General features: G+C 41.2%; 1 long non-coding RNA gene and 1 pseudogene across 1 annotated transcript; one reads left to right on the plus strand and one right to left on the minus strand.

Annotated features, from left to right (window-relative positions):
• Positions 1-2,155: 2,155 nt before the first annotated feature.
• LOC120418620 (uncharacterized) lies at positions 2,156-3,872 on the minus strand. The gene is made up of 3 exons (XR_005605605.2): positions 3,663-3,872; positions 3,308-3,606; positions 2,156-3,245 (listed from the first exon to the last, which is right to left on the minus strand). It is a non-coding gene; the product is annotated as an uncharacterized LOC120418620 (long non-coding RNA).
• A 4,977-nt stretch (positions 3,873-8,849) lies between these two features.
• Positions 8,850-10,302, plus strand: LOC120418600 (ribonuclease H1-like; annotated as a pseudogene).
• The last annotated feature ends 2,044 nt before the right edge of the window (positions 10,303-12,346 follow it).

Genomic DNA, 12,346 nt, shown 5'->3' on the forward strand with positions numbered 1-12,346 from the left:
GGCCAATATGGGTATCAAAATTCATGGTTATTGAAACTGGTAATGAAAATGGGCATTTTGACTGGATTGGCCACACCCGGAGTGGCCAGTGCCCTCGGGAAGGTTCTACCGGGGGGACATTATTCGAACCATACGACTTGGGCCAATATGGGTATCAAAATTCATGGTTTTTTAAACTGGTAATAAAAATGGGCATTTTGACTGGATTGGCCACACCCGGAGTGGCCAGTGCCCTCGGGAAGGTTCTACCGGGGGGACATTAATCGAACCATACGACTTGGGCCAATATGGGTATCAAAATTCATGGTTTTTGAAACTGGTAATGAAAATGGCCATTTTGACCGGATTGGCCACACCCGGAGTGGCCAGTGCCCTCGGGAAGGTTCTACCAGGGGGACATTAATCGTACCATACGACTTGGGCCAATATGGGTATCAAAATTCATGGTTTTTGAAACTGGTAATGAAAATGGCCATTTTGACTGGATTGGCCACACCCGGAGTGGCCAGTGCCCTCGGGAAGGTTCTACCGGGGGGACATTATTCGAACCATACGACTTGGGCCAATATGGGTATCAAAATTCATGGTTTTTGAAACTGGTAATGAAAATGGGCATTTTGACTGGATTGGCCACACCCGGAGTGGCCAGTGCCCTCGGGAAGGTTCTACCAATCTAGTCAAAATGCTTATTTTTATTACCAGTTTCAATAACCATGAATTTTGATACCCATATTGCCCTAAGTCGTATGGTTCGATTAATGTCCCCCCGGTAGAACCTTCCCGAGGGCACTGGCCACTCCGGGTGTGGCCAATCCGGTCAAAATGGCCATTTTCATTACCAGTTTAAAAAACCATGAATTTTGATACCCATATTGCCCTAAGTCGTATGGTTCGATTAATGTCCCCCCGGTAGAACCTTCCCGAGGGCACTGGCCACTCCGGGTGTGGCCAATCCAGTCAAAATGCCCATTTTCATTACCAGTTTCAAAAACCATGAATTTTGATACCTATATTGCCCCAAGTCGTATGGTTCGATTAATGCCCCCTGGTAGAACCTTCCCGAGGGCACTGGCCACTCCGGGTGTGGCCAATCCAGTCAAAATGCCCATTTTCATTACCAGTTTCAATAACCATGAATTTTGATACCCATATTTGCCCAAGTCGTATGGTTCGAATAATGTCCCCCCGGTAGAACCTTCCCGAGGGCACTGGCCACTCCGGGTGTGGCCAATCCGGTCAAAATGGCCATTTTCATTATCAGTTTAAAAAACCATGAATTTTGATACCTATATTGCCCCAAGTCGTATGGTTCGATTAATGTCCCCCCGGTAGAACCTTCCCGAGGGCACTGGCCACTCCGGGTGTGGCCAATATCCTATAAATGTGGTCCCAAGCCCATTGCCCCAAATCATTCTGGTCCGGTGACCGTCCTTACAATGTTCATAAGAACAGAATTCCTTCCAATTTAGTGCACAAACTGTGTCTTTCAATGTGTGCGTGTGTGTGTGTGAGCAATAAAATTACCACCGTGGATCCGCTTTTGTCGAAACCTCGTAAGGCACTGAATTTTTCTGAGGCTATCTGTTAGCTTAAATAGTTCGCATGAAATGTGGCAACAGTGGTGCAACATTCTCGCGTGACAGTTCCACGTAAACAGGAGAGGAGGCAAAATTTGCACCATGTTGCCATATTTCATGCGAACTATTTAAGCTAACAGATAGCCTCAGAAAAATTCAGTGCCTTACGAGGTTTCGACAAAAGCGGATCCACGGTGGTAATTTTATTGCTCACACACACACACGCATACATTGAAAGACACAGTTTGTGCACTAAATTGGGAGGAATTCTGTTCTTATGAAGATTGTAAGGACGGTCACCGGACCAGAATGATTTGGGGCAATGGGCTTGGGACCACATTCATAGGATATTGGCCACACCCGGAGTGGCCAGTGCCCTGGGGAAGGTTCTACCGGGGGGACATTAATCGAACCATACGACTTGGGGCAATATGGGAATCAAAATTCATGGTTTTTTAAACTGGTAATGGAAATGTGCATTTTGACTGGATTGGCCACACCCGGAGTGGCCAGTGCCCTCGGGAAGGTTCTACCGGGGGGACATTAATCGAACCATACGACTTGGGGCAATATGGGTATCAAAATTCATGATTTTTGAAACTGGTAATGAAAATGGCCATTTTGACCGGATTGGCCACACCCGGAGTGGCAATTGCCCTCGGGAAGGTTCTACCGGGGGGACATTAATCGAACTATTCGACTTGGGGCAATATGGGTACCAAAATTCATGGTTTTTGATACTGCCCAAGTAACCATCCAGCACTTAAACCTAGCCACACTTCGGCATTTAATGCGCTTTTACAGCTGCGAGCAAAAGCTAAACAGTTTTTACGACAGCACTAACAGCTACTATAGTGCTGAATAATGACCGCATTTGGACTTTACTCGGCTGGTTTAGTGCTGGCCTCGACTGTTTTTGTCCACCCCTGCGGAAAATGTCAAAACAAAAAAAAAAGAGAGCAAAACAAAAGTTGCTTCCTCTCCCCTTGCCTTCTCAATTTCTATTTTTAGTTTGTTTTAACTGCGTTACCGACCGACTGACCTGATTTGGTGAAGACATTTTTATGATGATTTTGTAATGTTGCTTAGAAGATGATGCTCTGCAGAGGAGTATGGAGGTTGACATCGCTGGTCCGGGCCCGTGTCCTCACGGCTAAATGAGAAGCAATTTTCAGGTGCGATTTTGTAGCATCTTGTGTTTACTGTATCAGACTAGGCCATTTTGGTGAATTTATTTCTTGATCACATTCATTTAAATTTTTTTGAAAGCTTCCTTGAGAGCAATTGACTTTCGTTATTAATAATACATATTTAATTTGATAATTTTTTATATAAAATAGATCACTTTTTACACAAATCCTCTTTCGTGCCTTGAATTTGAACATAATTTACAAAAATTCCTGCCTCCCGGCAAATTTAATCAGGTAACCGCTTTGCTCATCATGTCGTCTTTGCCGTGCCGGCCGTGCTGTTAGGATCAGCCTTCGATGGTGCATCCGACGTGGTAGCTTCGGGCATTCCCTAGCAGGTTCCGGATATCCCACGGCCATCGTACGCTGTAGATCATCCGGACGAAGCTTGCCCACAAGCAGTTGCTGGTTTACAACTGTTCCATGGAACGGCTGCTTCAAATTCTTCCACATTGTGACGGTGCAGTGTAATAAAATGCTGAAAATGAATAATGCAACTCTGTAAAAAACTTAATCCATCAAATTATTTCACATACTTACATGAAAAACTGAGTAAAACCATAAACAAATAGAAAAACTCAATGCTAAATAATTACTACAATTTTCGTAGAAGTCGACGAGTGAGCGAGAAGTTTGTTTTCCTTTGTCCTCTCTCTCCTTCACTCTTCAATCAAAATCAGAATCGTGTTGCCAGTTTGATGAATAATCTTGAAAGTGTTGCTAGGCGTAGCTCTAAATCAGCATTATAACAGCTATTGGCAGTGCAGTTGGATCAGTGCTGATTTGCATTAACAAATGCCGTTGGGTGACTAACGAGCATTTGAGGTGCCAATATCCTGCTGATTAATGACTTTAGTTAGTGCTGGATGGTTACTTGGGTGGACATGAAAATTACCATTTTGATTGGACATTTTCCGAACCATACTTGTTTTGGCAATTTATTTCCACAGAGGTGCCTAAGATTGAAAACATTTTATAGGAATAAATTATTTAGGATTAAATACATAGGCAATGTTTTAACAATATAAAATAAAATAGAATATTTTTTAGGAGTTTTGTACAAAGTTCTTTGTCATATTGGTCATGTAGAACATAACCACCTGCACCTTTTTATATATATAGATTTAATTTACTTTTCATAACTGCAATAACTCAAGTGGGTTATTTTTTATTTAGAACAAAAAATTCCATTCGTAACTTTGCTGGGTTATTTTTAAGAGTGTATCAGTATTCAACAATGTTGTAGAGCAGTCAATTACTATTGTATACAAAGAAAATTAATCATAAGGTTTTTGCTTGTAACCATCACGAGATATCGCGATTTTACGAAACCGTTTGAAAACGTTACTTTTTTGTTTCTCTTTGTTTCGTCGCAAATTACAACATTGCATCTTTGAATCAATTTGGCCAATTTCGAGAATCGTCGACAAGTCGTTTGTTTCGTTGAATTTTATGGAAACGCACATTACTGCTTTGAGCAGGTTCAGAAAAAAGCAACAAAACCGCGATTCTCGTCAAAAATCCACAATTTGATTGTAAAATCTTCTGCGGTTCGCTACAAATGCCCACAAAAACTGTTATCTTCAGAAACACACAAAAGTCCGAAATAAAGCAAGAAAATAATCCTTGCAAACAAGGGTAAGAGCGAGAAGCTCACTGCCTTTTTCATGTCCTGGAGACCGCTCCCCCGCTGTCAACCGAGAGAGTGTGGCCACATAAAACCTTTGGCGGAAGGGCTACTTGTCGGAGTCCCTTGTTTTCCGGGGTTGGCCATACTGGCGGAAGGATATTTATGGAGCCCGAGACAAAGGCAACCCGCTGGTGGGCCATGTGCTGCTGGTGAACGGTTCGCGCGGAAACGGCGAATGAAGAACCGAACAACAAAAAATGACATCCGCATGTTTTGCCGCACAAAAGGTATAACAATGCTAAGAAGGTTGATTAAAAGGTGGTGACTTTAAAACTTACGAATTGATTATAACGCAAATAGTTAGTTCTTGAACATTTAAAACTGCTTTTAAAATAATGAGGGTAAAAACACAGAGTAATCCAGAGGGAGCACTGGCATTTAATTTATGGTTGCGTTACGCGGTACATCGTGGTACATCCCCCCTTCAGCAAAACATTCGATTGCCGTAGGCCTCTGAGCGTTACTTTTTTTTCGCAGCAACCCGATGTTGCCTTTGAGTTGTCAAAAATTTTCACAAACCCAAAACAAAAGTCTGATGACTCTGAAGAAATTAAAAAAAGTATTCTTGCTAAAATTCCAGATAATTGGGCTTATTTTTAAGTTAAAAAGTGTGTGAATTTGGAGCAGAAGGTATCTATGTTTGGTTGTGATTTCACGTGACTTATGGCCAGAACAAATTCCCTGGCCAGTTTGTGAGAAATGATGGAACAGATCACCAAGAAATATGTTTATCAGATGGAATGTTCGTGCCTATCCGGTTAGTTTTAGTGTATAGTCATAATCCTGGTCTGACTAAATGTACTGACTTATCTCACTTTCAGGACTAAAATTTTGTTTAATTATTTCCTGGAATGACGACTATCCTCGACTAAGAAATTTTTTCATAAAGAACAAAATGTTGTTGCCTGTACATTGATTTGTATTCGTTTGAATTGAAAACTGTAAAGAATACAATGCATTTCATGTTATTCTGAGTGAGGAATCCCTGAAATAAATTCATTAAAGGTTCTTTTGGCATTTCATCAATTTGGTGTAGAAAACAGCTACTCTTAAAACCTCAGGTTAAAACATAACTTTGTCAGATAGTGCTCATGGATCTGGAGTTGGAAAAGACCTTGGCAATGATAATACGGAGGCGAATTCGTTTTCCACTTGGAAAATCTAATAAACAACCCGGAAGAGAGGAATTCCTAAGCGGTACTCTTTCCCAAAAGCCAAATCAAAATATTTGAATATATTTGAGGGACACTGTGCTCAATGACTAAAATTTAACTGCTCCACAAGCTAGGGGAAATATACCCATTTTAATCACTCTTAGCAGTTCGACCAATTCTCATCACTTTTGCTGTTTTCCGCTATTAAATCAATATTTTCAAATGTTTCAACAATTGAGAGTTGTTTGCTCACTTTTCTTTGAGCTATTTATTACTTTGGAACAGTCAAAAACACTTTATTAACGCTGTAATTCATGATCAAAGTGCTGATAGGCCGATAATAGAAATAGGCTGAAAAAGGGTATAGTTCCCCTATTTGAAATTTAAACAATCCATATAACTTGAACAGCAAACATTTCCAAAAATCTTTGGTTGGTGGCCCGCCACCTGTCAAAACAAACAAACAAATCCAGAGATTACTATGATGATTTTTTTCTTCATCCAACCCGTAACGCTTAAAACATAACGCCTGATGCTACTTCAATTCCAAAGGGTAATCTAGTAACGGAGCCACAGAATTTGATTACTTTTGTTTGGACTGTTCTCTCTGGGTTACTCTGTGGTAAAAAGTCACACAGTCATCACCCTCACTAAACCATCTTGACATTGCTCATTGAGACACACCGGCTGCTAGGTTGCTTGGCTCGTGTAAGAGGATTCATAAAAATAAAACTCAATTTTGGAAGCGCTTTGTTCCGATCCGCTTGATGCAGTGCGAGTCCTTTTTTGTTGATGTGGTTTCTACTCAACGGATGATACTTTGTGGAGGCCCTTTGTTGCCTTCCTGGACTTGTAAGACAGTTACAAGACATAACAAGGCAAATTCCTACGTTTGTAAACAGCTTTGCCATCCCGTTTGAAGTGGACATAAAATAATTTCATAATTATGTTCGTATTGGTTTAATTTATTATAAGAATGTTTTCAAAGATCAACAAAATAACAATCCTAAATTTCATAACTTCTTTTTGAATACTTTTAAAATCTATTCAAAATTGAATTGTGATGGCATTTGGTCAGTTCGGACTGAGATATGCCAAAATGGGGAAAACAGTTTTAAAATCCCAAGTAGCATTCATAACTTGTCGACTGTTGAATAATAGTTAGACAGTTGTTTTTGATCAACATACGAGAAAAATTCTCAACATTAGTTAAATAACAGTTTGTTTCACTACTTGTATAACTGACTTATGTAACTATTGAGTTTTGTGCCACACAAGTGTTATAACACAGCCAACTTCACTCTTTTCCAACTTTAACTCTCAACATTTGGAAAATTCTCACATGATTGGGAGGTTAAGCACTCGCTCCTAACTCCATCCAATTTCCTGTTTTTCACTATTTAAACAACTTATTTTGGAACACTTTTGATAGAAACTTGCTTGCTCACTTCCTATTGAGGTATTTATCACTTGATTTCAGTTGAAAACGCTTTTTATGAGCTGTAATTGAACGTCAAAGTGCTGATACGGCAAGATGCTGTTCCCTCATCTGCAATGATTTTCTCGAAAACAGTTTGTTGAATAAGAACAACATTGCCCCTTTTTTATATATTGCTTATCTAACATTGTCATGTGACGACATCTTCTGAAAAATGGGCGTGGTCAACCTTTCTATAAATAACCTTAGGTTTTCTCGCTTTGTTATACAAATGTTGTCGGATAATAGGTTATGTAACTGATGCTCAACATACATATTCAACTTGACATTGCGTGAACATATCGCTGGTAAAAGCTACACAAATTATCAGCTTATAGAGTATATGATAGAGAAAACAACAAATCATACCGATTTTCAATATTACTCCGTGGTACGGTAATCGAAATGACAGTTGAAACGGTTTGTTATAACAAAGTTATATAGTGGAGTTATAAAAACTGACTTGAAACAAACTTGTCTAACTTCAATTCCAATGGCAGCCTTTGGTGGAGTTAAGTGCTTTAGATCAATGCTGTATAACAAAACAGACAGCAGCCTTCTTATTGACGCTTGGGCCAGCTTGTTTACTATGAAGCCCCGTGCAGAGATGTGGAAGCGCGCCTGGACCTGCCGTGAACATAACAACAAATCGTCGAAGTCATCGGATCGAATCTTGGGAAAGCTGAAGTTCATCAAAAAAAGGAAAATCTAAAAGTTCGCCATGCAGGGAATTTCATACTAATCACAGGTATACTGCGCGCCATGATTGTTTCTCTTTTTATAAATTCAATTTCGAATTATTTTAAATAAATCTGGCAGAAACAAGCGTACTTTTTTATTAGCTTCGTCGTTGATTGAAATTCTAATAAGAAATGTTTGTTTACATGTAAGTTAGCCAACGGTTAGATAGCTGTTTTCAATCTAACTTTCCTTTTTAGTGTGCGCTTTGATTTGACAGCACCGCCGTAAACCACGCCCCCCTTTTTGTCGTTGAATCTCTTGTTAGCTAGCACAGTGTTGTTAAATCTAGAATAAATTTTCAAAACAACCTATCCCTCATGGGTTTCCTATGCAGATAGGACCTTTTGAAAATTTAATCGAGAAATACAATTGTACAACCTTCTCTGATAACTTGCATCTTTTTCTGGCAAGTTATACAACAGAAAAAAGTGCGCTTTTTCCAGTTCACAGAAGTTTTAGAACAAGTTGTGATAACGAGGCGGATTGGTTAAACAACCAGTTAGGAAATACGTTTATCTGACAAAGTGTGCTGCTTGGGAATTGGGTGCCTGGATATCTCCTCAGGGATCGTGCATAAACATTCGAATCTAGACTAGCTTAAGACCCCTCCACTAATTTTAAGTTCCTCTGTATTCTTTGCGGTATAAAAACTGTCATTTCAAATATTGTTTGGTCTTAGCCAGGTCCAAGCACCGTAAGGGACCTAATAAAACTAAGTTTATGAAATACTTCATTTGATGAGACAATTTCTGTATGTTTTTTTTTTCTATGACCATATTGATCCTTGCACTGTAACTTGAATTTGACCCGCACTTTTCTCTCGCACTTATGACCAAGGGCATTTCAGTGAGCAAAAGAGTTCCTCAATTTTGCCCAGAGTAACGAGAGTTTCTCAATGTTCTATGTAGGTGATCTATGTAGGTGGGATTGGTGAAAAGCAACCACCTACATAGATCAACCTTGTGTTTGAAAATGTCAAGTGCTGTTGCTAAGGTTTGTTTGTTTTGAAAAACCAAATCTTGCAGGCCGAAATGCCAACGGCAAGTGACCGGATTTACGGGGGCCAAATTTAAAAAATTTCCCACCCGCCAGCAGGCGGACGCGTTTGTTCGGGAGCACGGCAGCGGAAGCGGTTCTGGGTCTGCTTCCGACAGCGGAAGTAACTCGTCGTCGGCGGGGGTCTATGTTCAATCCGTGTTTTGCCGATGGATTCCGTACGGGTTCTGGTTGACAATTACGAAGAGATCAACGCGGCTTGATCGAGGGGTTGAAGCGGGAGCTGGATGAGCTTCGGGGGTCGGGATCGGGGACAGGGAGAAGGGGAAGAAGCTGGACAGCGGAGTGAAGCCGGTGACGAAGCTGGAAAATTATGGCACTTATAACTTTCATCAGGACGAGGATGGTTTCGTGTACGTTTACACGGTTGGTTCCTGCGAGGGCAATGGGACGGCGGCGGCCCGTGCCGGGATGGGGGTTTACTTTGACGAGGGACACGCGCTGAACGCGGTCAGTGAACGAGCGACCATCAATTGCGGATAGTTTCAGGCGGCTGCGCTGGCGATTCGATTGGCCAAGCAGCAGGGCATCAAAGACTCACCGTGAACACAGATTCCATGTTTTTGATCGATTCCATCACCAAATGACTGCCTGGCTGGAAGCGGAACGCGTGGAAGCTGTCGACGGGAAAGTTCGTCAAGAACCAGGTCGACTTTGAGGAGTTGGACCGGGAGTTGGCTGACAAGAGCATCGAGATCAAGTGAAACCACGTCGACGCTCATTGTGGCATTTTGGGGAACGAACGGGCGGACGCGCTCGCCCGGGAAAGTTCGGCAATATTCCGCAGACATAAAGCGAATCGTTGAACCGTTTGTTGATTAGTGGCTTTTTATTCTAGTTTACAATACACTATTTTCCAAGTTTATAATTAGTATGTAACTGTCCAGAATCTTTATTTTTTGAGAAATACTACTCAATCTCTCCGGATTCCAGATCCGACGAGAAAGAAGATTCCACCTTAAAAATCTGCACCGAGTTGGCGAAAGCCACGCACCGGTTTGTCCACCTTTTCGATGGACTCGTCAGGTCGGTCGAAAGTTGCTTCTTCACAATCGCTGTTCCTCCGCCAAAATTCTCTTTTGATTACGAAATCGCCTCCAGTCCCATATCCGCCTCGTCCTCAGCATCTCGAACGACTCGATGTGGTGCCGATCGCTGAGCGGTTCCTGCTCCTGCAGCGGATAGTTAATCCATCTTGCTCAGACATTCGTCCTCCTGGAAGAGCGCGTACGCAAAGACTCGATGCCACCGTCTAGCAGGAGTGCGCCGATCAGAGCTTCAAAGCAGTTGGCCAAAGCGTGGCGAAGTTCCAGCTCGTGGCACAGGTCCGACTTATGCGCGTACAGCATAAATTCCTCCAGGTGCGAGTACGGCGAGATGTTCATTCAGGACGATCGCTGCGCGGTACGTTGCAAGGCCACCTGGGAGAAGATCGCGGGGTTAAGAAAGCTAAATAAGCACTTCGATCAACCTACCTTTCTCCAGATCCGCGAAGAACTCGCGCCGCTTGTTGTGTGTAATGTTGCTGTCCGTTTCGTACTCCTTGCCGAACCGGGACCAGGATGCCGCAGTTGGTCAGGCTGTTCCGGACGTGGTTCGGATTTGTGCCGAAATTTTCCTTCGAACTACCCAGGGCGATAATTTTCACATTGGCGAAAAAACATAAACAAACAACATTGTCATGGTTGCATATACCAAGGTATCGACAATCGGGTGGGAATAAAGGAGAAAAGCTCGGAACTTAACCTCAAAGGTAAACAACCGAATGAACTTTTTTGACAGGTGTCAGTTCCGGGACTTAGCATTTAAAATTATAATTTTGTTCCGGTTGTTCCGTTTCGCATGGACACAAACACGGCCAGGAACACAGCAAGGACACGGCCACGGGAATGGCCAGGAACAGGCACCTACATGACCAGGGACACGAAAACGGCCAGAAGCACGGGCACGAACACGGGCAGGAGTCCGGACAAGGACACGGCCTAGAGCACGGCCACGGGAACGACCAGGAACAGGCACTACGTGGTCAGGTGCACGTACACAAACACGGCCAGTAGCACGGACAAGCACACGGGCACTAACACGAAAAAAAAATCGGGTAATGACGTTTCGCGCAATCGGAAGCAAATTCTAATTCAAAAAATGCTAAGTCCCGATTTGACACCTGTCAAACCACTCAAATGGCACTCACAAAATGAATACTGAGTTCTTTGAGTTCATTTACTACGTCACGGTTTTCTTGCCTATTGAAAAACTCGGGAGGAAGCTGAGAAACTCAGAGTTACTCCGAGTTACTCCCAGAGTTTCTCACTGAATTGCCCTTGCTTTTGACAACAAAATTTCCAAAAACTAGGCAACCAGCAGTTGTTTATTTACATTTCCAGTCGCAGTTTTCACCAAACTGGACATTCGCACTTCAAAATTGCGATTGACAGGTGAGCAACATCGGCTCGCTTTGATCATTTTTTGAGTAAATTAAAATTCCCCAAGCCAGTTTGACAAGTCGCAATAGTGCGATCGATAGCAATAATTAAGTGCGAAGTCCAAGTTAGTGAGAATTGCGCAATAGTTTTTACAATATTATTTCGTCCATAAATGTCTTTACACAATTTTGGCATCCCTCTAATACATTAGTGCAAATCAGACGTGCATCGGCACTCAAAAGCACTTCACCACATTTTGAGATGATTGCCTTCGTAAACCGGCAGAGTGAATCTTTGCTCACTGTGCAACAAAACAAGCTTAAGTTCGATGCTAATAATAATTTGTCTGATCTTATTGTATAGGCATTTTCACTCTTAAAAATGAAAAAAAATATTTTTGAGCTTTTCACAAAAAAAAATGACGCAATATTATCATTTCGAAAAAATCTCGTTTTTGGATATGTTTTAAAAGACAGAAAATGTCATCTTTTGAGCTAATGAACAAAATTCATCTGGCAATGTTGCCATTTTTCCAAAACTTTGTTGTACATATTTTTATATACACTTAGACTGATGCAAATATATTTCAACGTTTTAGGGAAATCAAAAAAATAATAAAAATTGAAATAACAAGCCATAGTTTTGCATGAATTTGCATGAAAAATATTTTTAAAATGCATTCTACACTAGCTTAGATGTTTTGCAATCATTAGTTTTCAAAAAATGTATGATTTAACGAAAACAAAATTTTTAGCGAAATCAAACTTTTAGCGGTACATCGAAAATTTTAAAAAATTCAAAACATTTTGGAATAAACCCAAAAATGCTGAAATTGATTCTCAACGCAAGGGAATGCATTTTCAATTGATTTCAGCTATTTGTACTTAAATTTTCATTGACATTTTGAAGCTATTTGAAAAAAAAAATTGTTGCCCCCTGACCGACTTTGAAGGGGGCGGTGACAAAAACTGTAAATAAAATTTGTACCTCCCTTATTTGGGAGATGATTCCAAATTATATCGATAGTTTTGTTGTTTT

This window comes from Culex pipiens, chromosome 2 (assembly GCF_016801865.2).
Source record: "Culex pipiens pallens isolate TS chromosome 2, TS_CPP_V2, whole genome shotgun sequence".
In the NCBI taxonomy this organism is placed as follows: Eukaryota; Metazoa; Arthropoda; class Insecta; order Diptera; family Culicidae; genus Culex; species Culex pipiens.